The sequence below is a fragment of the Bidens hawaiensis genome, unplaced genomic scaffold (genome assembly GCF_021521415.1).
Source record: "Bidens hawaiensis isolate Kalapana, Puna unplaced genomic scaffold, B.hawaiensis_p1.1 tig00038075_1, whole genome shotgun sequence".
Lineage (NCBI taxonomy): Eukaryota > Viridiplantae > Streptophyta > Magnoliopsida > Asterales > Asteraceae > Bidens > Bidens hawaiensis.
This window is the reverse complement of record NW_027496668.1, coordinates 25,331-40,546: the sequence shown is the minus strand read 5'-3', so window position 1 is coordinate 40,546 and position 15,216 is coordinate 25,331.

Sequence of the window (15,216 nt, the reverse complement as noted above, 5' to 3'; positions counted from 1 at the left end):
TGGACCTTCCTCAACTTTCATATATAATATTTTATCAATGGCTATTGCCTTTAACGTACCTCTATCGATTAGAAATCACACGGTGTTTAACAAGAAGTGATTGACGTGTTACAAAATTGTTGAAGATATCAAGAAGTCTTTCTTATGGAAGCATAGATTAATATTTTATAGCTGGTCGCGTAAATTCATTTTCTTTGACGTTTTGATGTAATTATCTTGTTTCCTTCGGTTTTCCTAGTATCTTGCTAAGTGAATTTTCTTTTAATGAGATGCCGCCGTTAAAAATGAATATATAAATGTAACATCACGAAAAATTCGGACTAAAAATACCAAATTTCAAAGTCCAAGGACCAAAAGAGAAAATTCTGTTCTCCTGTCCAATCACGATACGCGACGGATCAGAATGAGGCCCATCGCGTACCGCGATGAGTATGTTTTCAAAACCCAAGAAATGGGCAGACGGCGATACGCGACGGATCAAAACCCAACGTCATCGCCGATACGCGATGACGTGGTCTGACAGCTGGACACGTGTTCACCACGTGTCAAGCGGTGGCATCATGACCCGCCACGTGTCACAATGTGGCACTGCGTCCGCCACATGGCGCCAAGTGGCAGATACGCGATGGGACCCAGTTCAGCCTATAAATAGGAAGGCCATGGCACCTTCATTTGCACACCAAAACTCACTTTCTCTCTCTAGAATTATTCTCTCTTTACCTTGATTTTCGTGCCACCCGACCCGATAAATAATAACCTCGTAATCCGCACCATATACCGATGACACCTTGAAGTTCGTACAACCGGTGCACCTCGTTTTGCGTGCCGACCTCGAAACGCGTGACGACCTCGTAAACCGTGTCAACTCAAGACGACCCGACATTTCGCCTCGAAGTACGTGCACGAGCTGGCGACTCCCGAACGTTGCCCCAAATTGCGTGCTTAGGAGTTGTTGATCAAGATTCTCAATATACGTGCAAACGTCGAAGTGCTGCCCGAGAATCTAGAAAACAATAAGCCGAACAAGGTAAGGGTTCTGCCCGAATAAAATAATATTATTCCAAAGGCTTAGACCCTAGTTAGGGGTATAGCCTAGACCTTGATTAAAGTATAAATAATTAAATAAAATTTCTTTATGATTAAGAAATACAAAATAATATAAACAAAGATTATAGTAAAAATATAGTTTCTTTATGATTAAGAAACTTAAGCTTTTACATATAAAGGATATAGTTGAAATGTTTAATGAAAAGTAAAAGTTTATGAACAAAGGTTATAGTTAAGATAGTGTTTCATTATTTTTATAAAACATAAGACTTAACATACAAAGGCTTTAGATAAATGACGTTTCTTCTTGAAGAATAAACATAATATCATAAAGATTTCTTCTTGAAGAAGAAACATAGTACATGATTGGCAAATAAAGAGAAAGAATTCATGTCCAAAATGTTTTATTCAAACAAACAATCAATCAAGGTTTAAGCTAACAAAACCAGATTAAAGGTCTGTAGCCGGATTAAGAGACAATCCGGGTATTTATATAAACCTATTTTATTATAGGTCAATCATTCAATCATTCATTCACAAAGGTTTTCAAACGAGGTCACCACATCATTCACAACAGACAGTCACAGGTGAATACGTTAAACCTTTTTCAGTCAAGATAAACGGGTTGTTTATCTCAAATAAAGATTTACGGGATTACGTGATCCCTATTAAAATACAAGATAGAAAATAAAAACAACTCAGACCGAGTACACATGTGTCTGGATCCAAACATAATCAATCTAGTCTATCAGTCAAGGCTACGTGGCCGCAGACTAGAGATCATAATAAAAGTTATCCAATGGGCATCAGTTCCTAATGGGCGTCAGTTCCCGAAGGGCATCAGTTCCCGGAGAACCGTAATTGTGTGTGTATGGCAGTGGCACAATCCCAGAAATAATAGACGTTTCTGCTGAGATTGTTTCATGAAAACTATCTTGTCAGTCAAAGAAAGATTTATAAAATGTTTTTAGAGTTAACGATTCACCAGCATATCGCTGACGTATTCCCCCCCCCCCCCCAAATATTACAGGAAATAAAGTTAGCACAGGTAGCATGAAATTATAGTCAACTCATGGAGATAGATGCTCGCAAGGTAGAGATAGCTCAATATTTTAAATTATTAAAATATTGCAAACAATATTTAAACAAAGTTTTATAAATAAAACAAAGGTTTGAAAATCAAACTCTTGAATATTTATTATTCGAGAAGCTTTATATTAAATCAAATATTTGTTATATTTTATAAATAAACTAATGTTTCAAAATACAAATTAATAGTTTATTATAAACTAAAGACTTTCGCTAAAACTCTGATATATTTTCAAAACAGGTACCAACTATTAGAGGTGCACAAATCGGTTTTTTTAAAAAAACCGGTTCGGTTAATAACCGGACCGGTTTTTCTTGGCCTGGAAAAAAACCGGTTTTTAAATAACCGGACCGGTTTATTAACCGGTTTTTTTGGTGCAAAACTCGGACCGGTCTAACCGGTTAGGACCAGTTTAGAAACCGGTTAGAACCGGTTAATAACCGGTTTTTTTAATTAACCGGTTTTTTTTTTAAAATAACCGGTTAATAACCGGTTTTTTTCATAATAACCGGTTTTAAAATTAACAGGTTTTTTTCATAACCGGTTCAGTAACCGGTTTTTTCTCTAGAACTTGTAACCGATATACGAACCGGCGGTTACTAAACCGGTCAAACCGGTTTTTAAATAACCGGTTTTTGTAAAAACCGGTTTTCGGTTTAAACCGTTGAACCGGTTCACCAACCGGTTTTTTTGCCCATCTCTACCAACTATTGGTCACACGCTTAGACCCTAAGTGAGGGTGTGACAATAAAGACGTTTAACCTCATCCACATCGATAGTATTATCTTTGAGTTTAATCAACTAGCAACCCTTATCTATTAGCACGCTTATTTTGTAAGATTTTTGTTTATGAGTTCTTTACAAAAATATTATATACCTTGTGAGAGTGAGAGTGAGAGTGAGAGTGAGAGAGAATGGGGAGGATGGGGTGGAGTGCTTTAAGCTTACACAGCTGTTAGATTATCTGTAGTGGAGGCGTTTCTTACACTAAAATTCTTTCAAAACTCTAAGAGCATCGCCCCCTTCTAAGTTATGAGGTAAGTTTTAACATGGAGAGTTATGTACAAAACGCCTCTCATCATATCTTCTAGCCAATCAAATTTTTTGTCCCATATTTATTTCTTTTATTTAAGTTAAAGATTTAGAAAAGAATTTAAAAAAATAATAATTGTCTACTGATTGCTGGAGAGTTTTGAGGCTTTTTTACCACTACATCATTTTTTGCAAAACTTTATATTACTGACTGGGATGACACGTGTCGTACAATGCTCATATGTGAAGAGTTTTGACTACACATTGTCTTAGGGGGTGTTTGTTTTTTCTTCAAACATCTTCAAGGGAGCTAATGTCTGCACGCGCGCAGACATTACCCTTGAAGACTGTTTGTTTTTTTTCTTAAAACAGATCTTAAGTTATCTTCTTTCATCTTAAAAGAAAAGCAAAGAAATCTTGCTTAAAACATCTTCGCAAAAAAATCATACTCTTATCCCTTTGAAGCCACCCTCTCATCCACTCCTCCCACCACCGTCCGCCACCACCACCCACCGTACGCCACCACCACAATCCCCCACTGCCACCGTCCACCACCATCCACCGCCACTACCCACCGTCCGCCGCCACTACCAGCATCCACCACCACTACCCATCGTCCGCCACCACCACCACCACCATCCATCCATCACAGCCACCACCAATCACCACCGTCCACCACCCACCACAACCGTTCATCACCACCACCACCCACTGTCGGACGCCATCACCGTCAACTACCACCGTCCACCACCCACCAAAACCGTCCATTACCACCACCACTGTCCACCACCACCATCCATCGCCACTACCCACCGTCCGCCGCTACAATTTTATTATTATATTTTCTATGTAACTTGAATAAATGACTTCTATCTTGTGAGATAAGTTTGACAGTTACGCAGACAGTATCAGCTTATAAAAACAAACAGTCTTATATTTTCAGCTTGCAGATCTTCAGACCACATCTTCAGTTGCAGACATAAAAACAGATGAAATCAAACTGTCTGCAAAAACAAACAGCACCTTAGATATATAATATTAATTATTAAATGAGTTGAGGAGTCAGCTTGTTTAGTTTAAGAGTATACCAACTATTTAATTAAATGGTTTTTAGTCCAAAAACAACACTGTCTATTAGATGTTTCATGCATAACACCCTAAAATTATTATTTTTGATCGAGTCTAGTTGAACACATAAATAATTTAAAATAGTAACTTTTTTAACAAAAAGTCATACCTTCTATATATACAAACTTAACTAGTATGTATAAAAACATAAATTGAGGCATAACACCCTAAAACTTAAATAGTAACTTTTATAAATAAGTTAAACAGAAAAAGATAAATGGTGTAAACTAAAACAATTATTCCTTTATAATAAGGGAAAATTCTCATAATAGCCCATTTAAATAATGTGTTTCCAAGATTATCCTTACTAATTCAAGTTTCCAACTTTGTCCTTTTGATATCTCGTCGCCGACGACATGATAGCGAACACCGACGATGCGTTACTAAAACAAATAGGATAACGACACGTGGCCGGAATCTGTGTTGACGATACGTTATGTTGCTAACGTAGGGTAGCGGCGATGCGTTATGTTGCTAACGTAGGGTAGCAGCGATGCGTTAGTTGATAACGCATCGATGCTACCCTATGTTAGCAACATAAACGCATCGTCAACCCTATGTTATGTTAACACATCGTCGGTGTTCGCTAACGTGTCGCCGGCGACGAGATACGTTTATGTTGCTAACATAGGGTAGCAGCGATGCGTTATCAGCTAACGCATCGTGGAACCCCTGCTTTAAACATTAACGCATCGCTGCTACCCTATGTTAGCAACATAACGCATTGTCAACCCTATGTTATGTTAACACATCGTCGGTGTTCGCTAACATGTCGCCGGCGACGAGATACCAAAGGGACAAAGTTAGAAACTTGAATTTGGGGGACAAACTTGGAACTACACTCTATAAATGAGCTATTTTGGGAATTTTCTCTTATAATAAACTAGAATAGAAAAATAAAAAATATATTTTTGGTCTTGCATGTATTTTATAAAGACATGGAAATGAGGAATCCATAATTATCCTTTTTTCCTCTCTCAAAAGTATCAATGTTTTGCTTCATAAGTTTTCAGGACTCGAGTTTTCTCTTGCATGCATTATATAAAGACTTTTTTTTGTTAAGTTATGAACATTATTTACGATAAAAGATAAAGTTGGGGTTGGACTGTTATGATAAGTATAAACACTCTTGAGTTGATTTGAGTATTTTTATAAGGGTAATGATTTATGTTTTTAAATCTTAGTTTAAAATCATTTTAATATTAATTTGTCCAATTGAAAAAGAACTCACACTGCCATTCTCTTAATCTAGCTTTGTGTAAAGTGTTCATTCCAAGATAAATTTTGTTTATTTTCAAAGAAATTCATACACAAGGGGAACACCCCCAAGCCAAAATCATACTTGCATACTGGTATGTACTCCTTAACTTAGGTAGAATCATTAATTCTAAGTTCTAAAGCTAATAGCATGCCTTACCAAGGGTAAATATGTGTGCAAAGCATTCACTAGCTGCCAAGATATGTAAATTGTGTATTTATACAAATCCATAACTATATTTAATGATTGAAGGAAATTTAGGGATTAAGTTAGCTTTATGTACATTATTGTGGAAACCTTTTGCGAAATGGGTGTTTTACTTTTCAAAACCCTGAAAACCAAGTTATTGCTAGACTTTTGATCCCTTAAGGATATGTTACCTAAGGACGAATTAACAATTTTGAGATAATTTTTTCAAGCCAAGATAGTGGTATGATTCCCTTTATAAACGGTATGTGTGATTAATTTCCTGGGTCACATAAGTCCCGTTAAATATCACACGTAGAATACTCAGATTCGTGTAGGTGTGTTATATGGGTATTGTGTTTTTAAGGTTCCATGATTGTGTTTTACTAAATTTGGAAAAGTTCTAGTTTTTCATATGTTTTGGTCTAGATTTGCACAAACACTTGATTCATTCATTTATCTTTGCTATTGGACACCAACACCAATAAATTAAAGGTGAAAAGCCTTAGAGAATCTTAGTTGCTAGTTATTCTTTGGGACCATGTCCCCACTTATACCCTCAACATGTGTTGAATTTTAGTAATGTAAATAGTTTCTAAAGTCTTTGGCCACGATGCATATTTTGAAATTTGGGTAATATTTCTTAAAGAAATCAAAGAATTTGAGTGAAGATAACTATTTTGGAAGTATAGTGACCACCACACATATTTAGTTAATAAGCCAGACCTTTGCATGGGTGATTATGAACTCACGGGCTTATGCACAGTTTCAGTATATAAAATCTTCAAACATTTGATTCGAGAAATCATAAAGCGATATAAAATTATTTATATTTCAACAACCAAAAAAAGAAGTTGTTAAAGAAATCAACTTTGATATAATCATTGATAGGCCTTGTCTGCATGGAAAAGAAGTTGTTAAATGCACCCCACATGCAGGAGGCGACTTTGATTTTATTGTGGGGATCCCTCAACCCCGCGATTCGCAGGTGGAACTTGGGAGTGGTCAGTCTGAGACGTTTGTGGTAGATGTCGCTCTCCTTGAGCGCGTCTCGCCATTCCTATTGCCACTGTCAAGAGCATCCCGCCCACGTGTCGCATGGCTTTTGCCCAGGCTTTGTCAGGGGGGCTTCGTAAAGTGGTGGATTCCCCGAGGTCTATTGAGGCTTGGGTTAAACTTTTGTTGTTGCCTCGTTGCACGTTACGTGTTGTCAAACCGGCTACTAGGCAAGAACGAAGGTCCGGTAACAGGAAATCGCTTCAATGTAGCTCCATTATGCAGGCTTTGGCTGTTTGGAAAGATGGGGCAGGTTTAGAAGAGTTGGTGCTACCGCTCCTTGAACTTCCAGTGATGTGGGATTGCCAACATAAAGAAGAGGGAGGGGGTAATATCAAGCAGTGCCTCCGGAAGGTAGCGGACGGCCATTACAAAGCGGCGATCAAAGTCTTGTGTTCATCTGGGGTCGTGCCTGCCGGGGGATACTTTGAGAGCATTGATTGATAAACATCCTGTGGTGGACCCCCCGACCATGCCCTCCGTCATGCCATCGGAACCAGCCTTGCAGGTGGACGGTGATTGTGTGTTGGAATGTATTAAAACCTTACCGAAAGGTACATCTTGTGGGAGGGATGGTTTGCGGGCCCAACATATTTTAGACGCTTTCTGTGGCCAGGGGTCTCCGACCGCCTCCGGGCTCTTAAAGGCCATCACTGATGTTGTCAACTTGTGGCTTGGGGGGCTTTGTCCAAAAATTCTAGCGGAGTTCATTGCTTCGGCACCGTTGACCCCCCTGTTGAAGCCTGACAATGGAATTAGACCCATCGCAGTGGGGGCCATTTGGAGAAGATTGGTGTCGAAATTCGCTATGCGTAAAATAGGGAAAAATGTGGCTGCTTATCTAGGGGATTTCCAATTCGGGGTTGGGATCCCTAATGGGGCAGAAGCGGTATTGCATAGTGCTAACAGATTTTTGAGCGCGTTTCATTCTGATGGGTCCCTGGCTATGCTCACTGTTGATTTTTCTAACGCCTTCAACGAGGTGGATCGGACGACCCTTCTCAGGGAAGTTAGCTGCATATGTCCATTCATCTTCCCATGGGTATAGTTTTTATATGCCCGCCCCGCCCGTTTATATGTGGGGGATACTCATATCGGGGCTTTTACTGGGCTGCAGCAAGGGGACCCTCTTGGCCCTCTTCTTTTTGCGTTGGTCCTTCATCCGCTCATCCTTAGGGTGCAGGGTGTGACATCTGCCCTGATCCGACCCGACCCAGGTACCCGTTTCTCTGACCCGATCTCTTTCTTTTATGATTTAATATTTATTTATACTTATATTTTTACTTTTAATAATAATATATATTTTCCTTCCCGTCTCTTTCTCTCTTTTTCTTTCCGCCGTCCCGTCCCTCTCCTTCTCTCTTTCCGCCTTCTTTTCCCTCTTGTCGCCGTCCCGCCCTTAAGCCTTGTTTCCCTCTTTTTCTTCTAACTCTTTTGTTCCTTCCCGCCTAAGGTTGTCTGCGCAGACCCCTTGCAAGGAATCCTGCGTGAAGACCACCTGTTACAGCGATACGCGAGACGAACTCTTCTCGCAGCGCGCTAAGAATTGTAATTCTTCTCGCAGCGCGCTAAGAACGGTAGTTCTTCCCGCGACGCGCTAAGAATCGTAGTTCATCCCTCGACGCGCGAAGAATTATAGTTCTTCCCGCGGCGCGCTAGGAATTTTAGTTCCTCCCGCGGCGCGCTAAGAAATATGATTCTTCCCGCGACGCGCTTAGAAATGTAGTTCTTTCCGCGACGCGTTAAGGTTGTTTCTGACTGCCTTCGCACTCGCGCTCTCTTGACCTTCTGTGTCTGCCTTCGCGCCTTAGCCTTCTCGCGCTGAACCCTTTGAGTTTTCTTCTGTTGAATCTAGCCGTTTGCTTTTGTGTTGTCTTATCTTTTGAGCTGTTGACCTAATCTGCTTTATGTCTGAAAAGTTACTTTCGGCGCAGCATGCGCACCAACCCCATTGGTTGGCAGAAAAAGTGACTGACATTATCTTTTGAGATCTGCTTTTGCCATGCTTGACCAGTACCTTTATCTAACCCGCCCATGCTTTTTACTGTTCCCTGACAGCTTTATCTTGCCCCCTGCAGCTGCCATATCTTTTGATATCTTTTACTTGCTTTTGATATCTTTTGTTATCTTTTGTTTTGTCTTGTTCTGTTTGTCTTGAGATCCTTTCCCCTTTTCTAGGGATTGTGTCTCCTAGGGTTTTCTCTATAAATAATAATAGTAATATTTTCTTAACACTACACACACAAAACACTTAATCTCTCCTGTTCTCTTGCCCCTTGCTCTCTCTGCCGTCTTCCTCTCTGCCTCCGTCTTCCTCCCTGTTCTGCCCTGCTTTTTCGGTAATATATATTATATATAATAATTTACTTATTAATTATGCTAACTTATAATCAAGACTTAAATCAAATCATTAAAACAATAATCTTATTTATAGGTTAACTTGTGCTTGTTTAAAGTTGGTTCTTGCTTTATCTTACACCGCATCGTTTATCAAGTGAGTAATCTCGTACCTAATCCCTTTTTGCTTTTAATGTTTTGGGATGTTCATGTGTTCGTACAAACTTAGAGTCTTAAACTTGTTTATGAACTTTAGTCGCGCAGTATCCCATGTGTTGAGGACGTTTACTTGGCTGTTTATTTGTATGTGTGTATCATTAACCGCTTTGTTCGGCCTATTCCGAAGTTTTCATGGATCCATTAGATGAACACGGGAGACCTATCGTTTACGGTTTTCTTTGTTTACACTTGCACAGATGTTTTCTCGTTTTTGTGCTCAATTGGGAGCACGGATTGAACTATGAACTATGAGCTATGATCTATCTAGGCTTGATCACAATCTGATTGCACCCTTGTTAAACACCAGACATACACGTGTTGCGCGCAGATTTATTGTTATCTATGTATTGTATTAAACTTGATTTCTCACCAACACGCAAGTGTTTGACGTTGATTTTAACACATGTTCAGGTTTGCAGTAGCTGTTTTGGAGCTTGTGGACACATAGGAAGTTTTCTTTATTTTGGACCTAGATTAAAATGTATCAAGACAAGTTATTTGTTGTTCTAATATTTTGCCTTATAATATGTTGATTTATGTTATCTTGTTTACCCTGCGCGTGCGCGAATGAATGTATTTATTAAATATTGACACCCAATAGTGTCACGAGTAATGAAACAATATGTGGCGCCCCGATGTATAATCCGCCTTTGGTCGGGGTGTTACAGATTGGTATCAGAGATCGTTGACTTTAGGATAGGTGGTTAGACGTAACGGCCTAGAATACCTAAGAGTCCCTTCTCGCGCATGAGAGAAATCTCATGTTTGCGCGCTTATTGTTAATTACTCGTTATTTATGAATATGCTCGCACCTGCGCAGTATATGATTTTATGTTTTATTTCGCGATATTTCGATTTTTGTTGAATTTCGATTTTTATTGATTTTTCTTACATATTCGTTTGTTGGGTTTGAAAATCCGAAAAGTCATGGTGATACATGAATAGTTGATTTTCAATTCCCATTTACGATTATGTTCTGAGGTTGGAGACTTGAACAGTCATGGTGATACATGAATTGTCACTCTCCAATACTCATTTTCTTGTATATTTTATATTGAAGATTGAAAAGTCATGGTGATACATGAATCGTCAATCTTCAATACTCGTTTGCTCGTATATTTTAAATTGGGAATTCGGAAAGTATTGGTGATACATGAATTGTCGATTCTTGATTCGAATTTGTTACCTTTATTAAGTCTGCATTTAGGGTCATTTATTTTACTTTAACTTTTGACAGTAACTGACTCCGCGAAACCAAGCTTTATAAGATTAAAACTTTGCGTTAAAACCAAGATATTAACTAAAATTAAAATTTTTATAGAATGCCTCCGCTATCTCGCCGATTTCAGAGAAGAGAAGCCTCGCGCAAGCGTAGACAGCAACGTTCCCAGGAAATGGCCGCCGCAATAGCCCAAGCTTTGAGCCAAAACAATACCAACACCTCCGGTTACAACATAAAATCCTTCAATGCGGGTAACCCTCCAAAGTTCACAGGTCTTGAAGGAGCCACCGTGATGCTCCAGTGGCTTGAGAAAATAGAAAACACTTTCCTCCACACCCAATGCCCCTCAGACAGACGAACCCTGTATGCTTCCAGTGTCCTGGAATCCAGAGCGCTTACATGGTGGAATGGAGTAGCTCATGCGCGTGGCGCAGAAGCTGCTTCCAGCATGCTCTGGGAGGAATTTAAGGATCTCTTGACGCGAGAATTCTGCCCTCCCAACGAAGTTAAGCGCCTGGAGGAGGAATTTTGGAACTTGAAGCAATACAGCGGTGAAGCGCGCGAGTACGCGACGCGCTTCCATGAACTAAGTTTGCTTGTCCCTCACCTTGTTACCCCTTCCCGCCGAGCCATAGAGAAATTCCTTGGGGGTCTCCCCATGGAAATTCAAGATTCTGTATGGGCCAGAAACCCAGTAACCCTCTCTGACGCCATTGAGTTGGCCGCTGTGCTCAGCGACAACCATGTCAGAGCAGGAACCCTGTTCCTGCGGGGAACAGAAAAGACCAAACCCACCAAAACTGCCCCTGAACCCGCAGAAACCAAACCTGAACCCTCAAACCGTAACAACCTCAAGCGCAGGCGCAAGGCCTATGCGCTTACCAGCCCACCCATTGCCCAGCAACCCATCTACCAACCTCCAGTTTACGCTCCTAACCCACTGTCAACCTACCCAACACCTCCTATAGCCCACAACTATGCCTTAACCAATCCAGCACTCCCTGCCCCGCCTCCTAAGAAACCTTACACAGGAAACCAACCCCTTTGCCCAACCTGTAGATTTCACCACCCAACTCAGACCCCGTGTCGACAATGTAACCGATGTGGCCGCGTTGGTCACTCAACCGAATACTGTAGAGTCCCTCCCGCCAATCCAATACCACCAGTCTACCCGCAGAACCCACAACCAACCTACCAAAACCCACGACCCAGGTCGTGCTATAACTGCGGTGATCCCAGTCATTTCCGGAACGCGTGCCCGAGACTACAAGTTCAGATTACACAAGCGAATCCGGTGAACCAGATTTCAAACCAAGTAACGCGTGGACGAGCTTTTAACATAACCGCGCACCAAGCGCAAGCGAATAATGACGTAGTTAATGGTACATTTTTGCTTAACGGATTTTATGCTTCTGTACTTTTTGATACTGGCGCCGATCGAAGTTTTATCTCTCGCGCCTTCGAGCAGAAGCTTGCGCGACCGCGCAACGATTTAAAAGAAGATTTTTCAGTTGAATTGGCTAATGGTGAAATTATTTTAATAAACTCAGTGATTAAAGATTGTACGCTTAACCTTAACGAAAACGATTTTCTGATTGACCTCATCCCTATGCCTCTTGGAAGCTTTGATGTTATTATTGGTATGGACTGGCTTTCGCATAATCGCGCCGAAGTTATTTGCGCCAAGAAGTTGATTCGCATTCCTCGAGAAAACGGTGATCTTCACATCTATGGCGAGAAACCCTCCAGTGGTCTTAAGCTTATGTCTTGCGCCGAAGCCCAAAGACTCATGCGGAAGAAGTGTATTGCATTTCTAGCCCATGTGGTTAAACCTGCTGAAGAAAAGAAGCTTCGCGATATCCCTGTTGTGCGTGATTTCCCTGAAGTTTTTCCTGATGATCTTCCTGGTATCCCTCCCGCTCGTGAAGTCGAGTTCCGTATTGATCTTGTCCCTGGTGCTTCCCCCGTGGCTAAATCTCCTTATCGTCTTGCACCCGCTGAGATGCAAGAATTGGCAAGCCAACTTCAAGAGTTGACTGCTAAAGGATTCATCCGCCCTAGCTCTTCGCCCTGGGGTGCTCCGGTGTTGTTCGTTAAAAAGAAAGATGGATCGTTTCGCATGTGTATCGATTACCGCGAGTTGAACAAACTCACCATTAAAAACCGGTATCCCTTACCGCGTATTGACGACCTCTTTGATCAACTCCAAGGTGCCTCTTGTTTCTCGAAGATTGATCTCCGCTCTGGCTATCACCAGTTGCGCATCCGCGATGAAGATGTTCCGAAGACTGCTTTTCGAACTCGTTATGGCCATTTTGAATTCTTGGTCATGTCCTTCGGTTTAACCAACGCACCCGCCGTTTTCATGGATCTAATGAATCGGGTGTGTAGGCCTTTCTTGGATAAATTCGTGATCGTGTTTATCGATGATGTTCTGGTGTATTCTAAGACCAAGGCCGAGCATGAGCAACATCTCCGATTGGTATTGCAAAAGCTTAGAGCTGAGCAACTCTATGCTAAGCTTTCCAAGTGTGAATTTTGGTCTGATGAAGTACAGTTTCTTGGTCATGTGGTTAACAAGATGGGTATTCATGTCGACCCATCCAAAATTGAAGCAATCAAGAACTGGATTACGCCAATCCTCTCCTTCCGAGATCCGTTCCTTTCTGGGCTTAGCTGGTTATTACCGGCGCTTCATTTCGAACTTCTCGAAGATCGCTTTGCCTTCAACAGCTCTAACGCACAAAGGTAAACCGTATATTTGGGGCTCGAAGCAAGAAGAAGCCTTTCTAACGCTCAAGCGTTTGTTGTGTGAAGCTCCTGTTCTTGCGCTACCTGAGGGTAATGATGATTTTGTCATGTACTGCGATGCATCCAACCAAGGTCTCGGTTGTGTTCTTATGCAACGAGGCAAGGTTATCGCTTACGCATCAAGGCAACTCAAGGTTCATGAAAAGAATTATACAACTCACGACCTCGAGCTTGGTGCAGTTGTTTTTGCCTTGAAGATCTGGAGACACTACCTTTATGGTACTAAGTGTATCCTTTACACTGACCATAAAAGCCTTCAGCATATCTTTGATCAGAAGGAACTTAACATGAGGCAACGCCGATGGAACGAACTCATCAGCGATTACGATTGTGAGATCCGGTATCATCCTGGTAAGGCTAATGTGGTAGCCGATGCGCTCAGCCGAAAACCCTGCCAGCTTAACTGTATCTTGCCGCGCACCCAGCTTCACTTCGCGCCGATTCAAAGCAACCTTGAATCGCGTATTCGTGACGCGCAGCGCGCATCCATCAGTAATGGTAACCTTCGCGCCGAGTTAGCGTGTGGCGCGGAAGCACATTTTGTGCCTAATCTGAGTGGAATTCTCTGCTATCTCAATCGCATCTGGATCCCCTTTGATGAGAATCTTCGCGCTGATATCCTGAGTGAAGCGCACAAATCTCGGTATTCTATTCATCCTGGCGCTGATAAGATGTACAAGGATTTGCGCATTACTTATTGGTGGCCCGGTATGAAAAAGGATATTGCTATGTTCGTAGCTAAATGTCTGACTTGTTCTAAAGTGAAAGCTGAACACCAACGCCCATCTGGTTTGCTCGAACAACCAGAAAGTCCTACGTGGAAATGGGAATGTATAGCGATGGACTTTATTACCAAGTTACCTTTGACAGCAAGCAAACATGATAGCATTTGGGTAATAGTGGATCGTTTGACTAAGTCTGCTCACTTTCTGCCCATTCGTGAAAACTACCGTGTTGAGCATCTCGCGCAGCTTTACGTCAAGGAAATTATCTGCCGCCATGGTACTCCTTTGAGCATCATATCCGATCGCGATGGCCGTTTTATATCTCGCTTTTGGAAATCTCTCCAATCTGCGCTAGGAACTCGCTTGGACATGAGTACGGCATATCATCCCCAGACTGACGGTCAGTCTGAGCGAACTATTCAAACTCTTGAGGATATGCTCCGATCTTGTGTTCTTGATTTTGGAGGTAATTGGGATTCACACCTGCCTTTGATTGAGTTCTCTTATAATAACAGCTATCATTCCAGTATTGGTATGGCCCCATTTGAAGCACTTTACGGTCGTAAGTGCCGCTCCCCGATTTGTTGGAGCGAAGTGGGAGAAGCTCAAATCACAGGACCCGAACTTGTTCAAGAGACAACCGATAAAATCGCCAAGATCCGTGATCATCTGCTGACTGCCAGAAGCCGACAGAAGAGTTACGCAGATCGTAGGCGGAAGCCTCTCGAATTTCAAGTTGGTGATCTTGTTCTCCTCAAAGTGTCGCCCTGGAAGGGTGTTGTCCGCTTTGGGAAGAAAGGTAAGCTTACTCCTCGATATGTTGGACCATTTAAGATTCTCGCGCGTGTAGGAAAAGTTGCCTACAGACTTGACCTGCCGCCCGCGCTCAGTAATGTGCATCCAACGTTCCATGTATCCAATCTCAAGAAGTGTTTAGCTGACGAGAACCTTCACATTCCACTTGATGAAGTTCAAGTTGATGAATCTATGCATTTCGTTGAGAAGCCTGTTGAGATTATGGATCGCGAGGTTAAGCAAACCAAGCGCAGTCGCATCCCTATCGTGAAAGTTCGTTGGGAGTCCAAGCGCGGAGCCGAGTTTACAT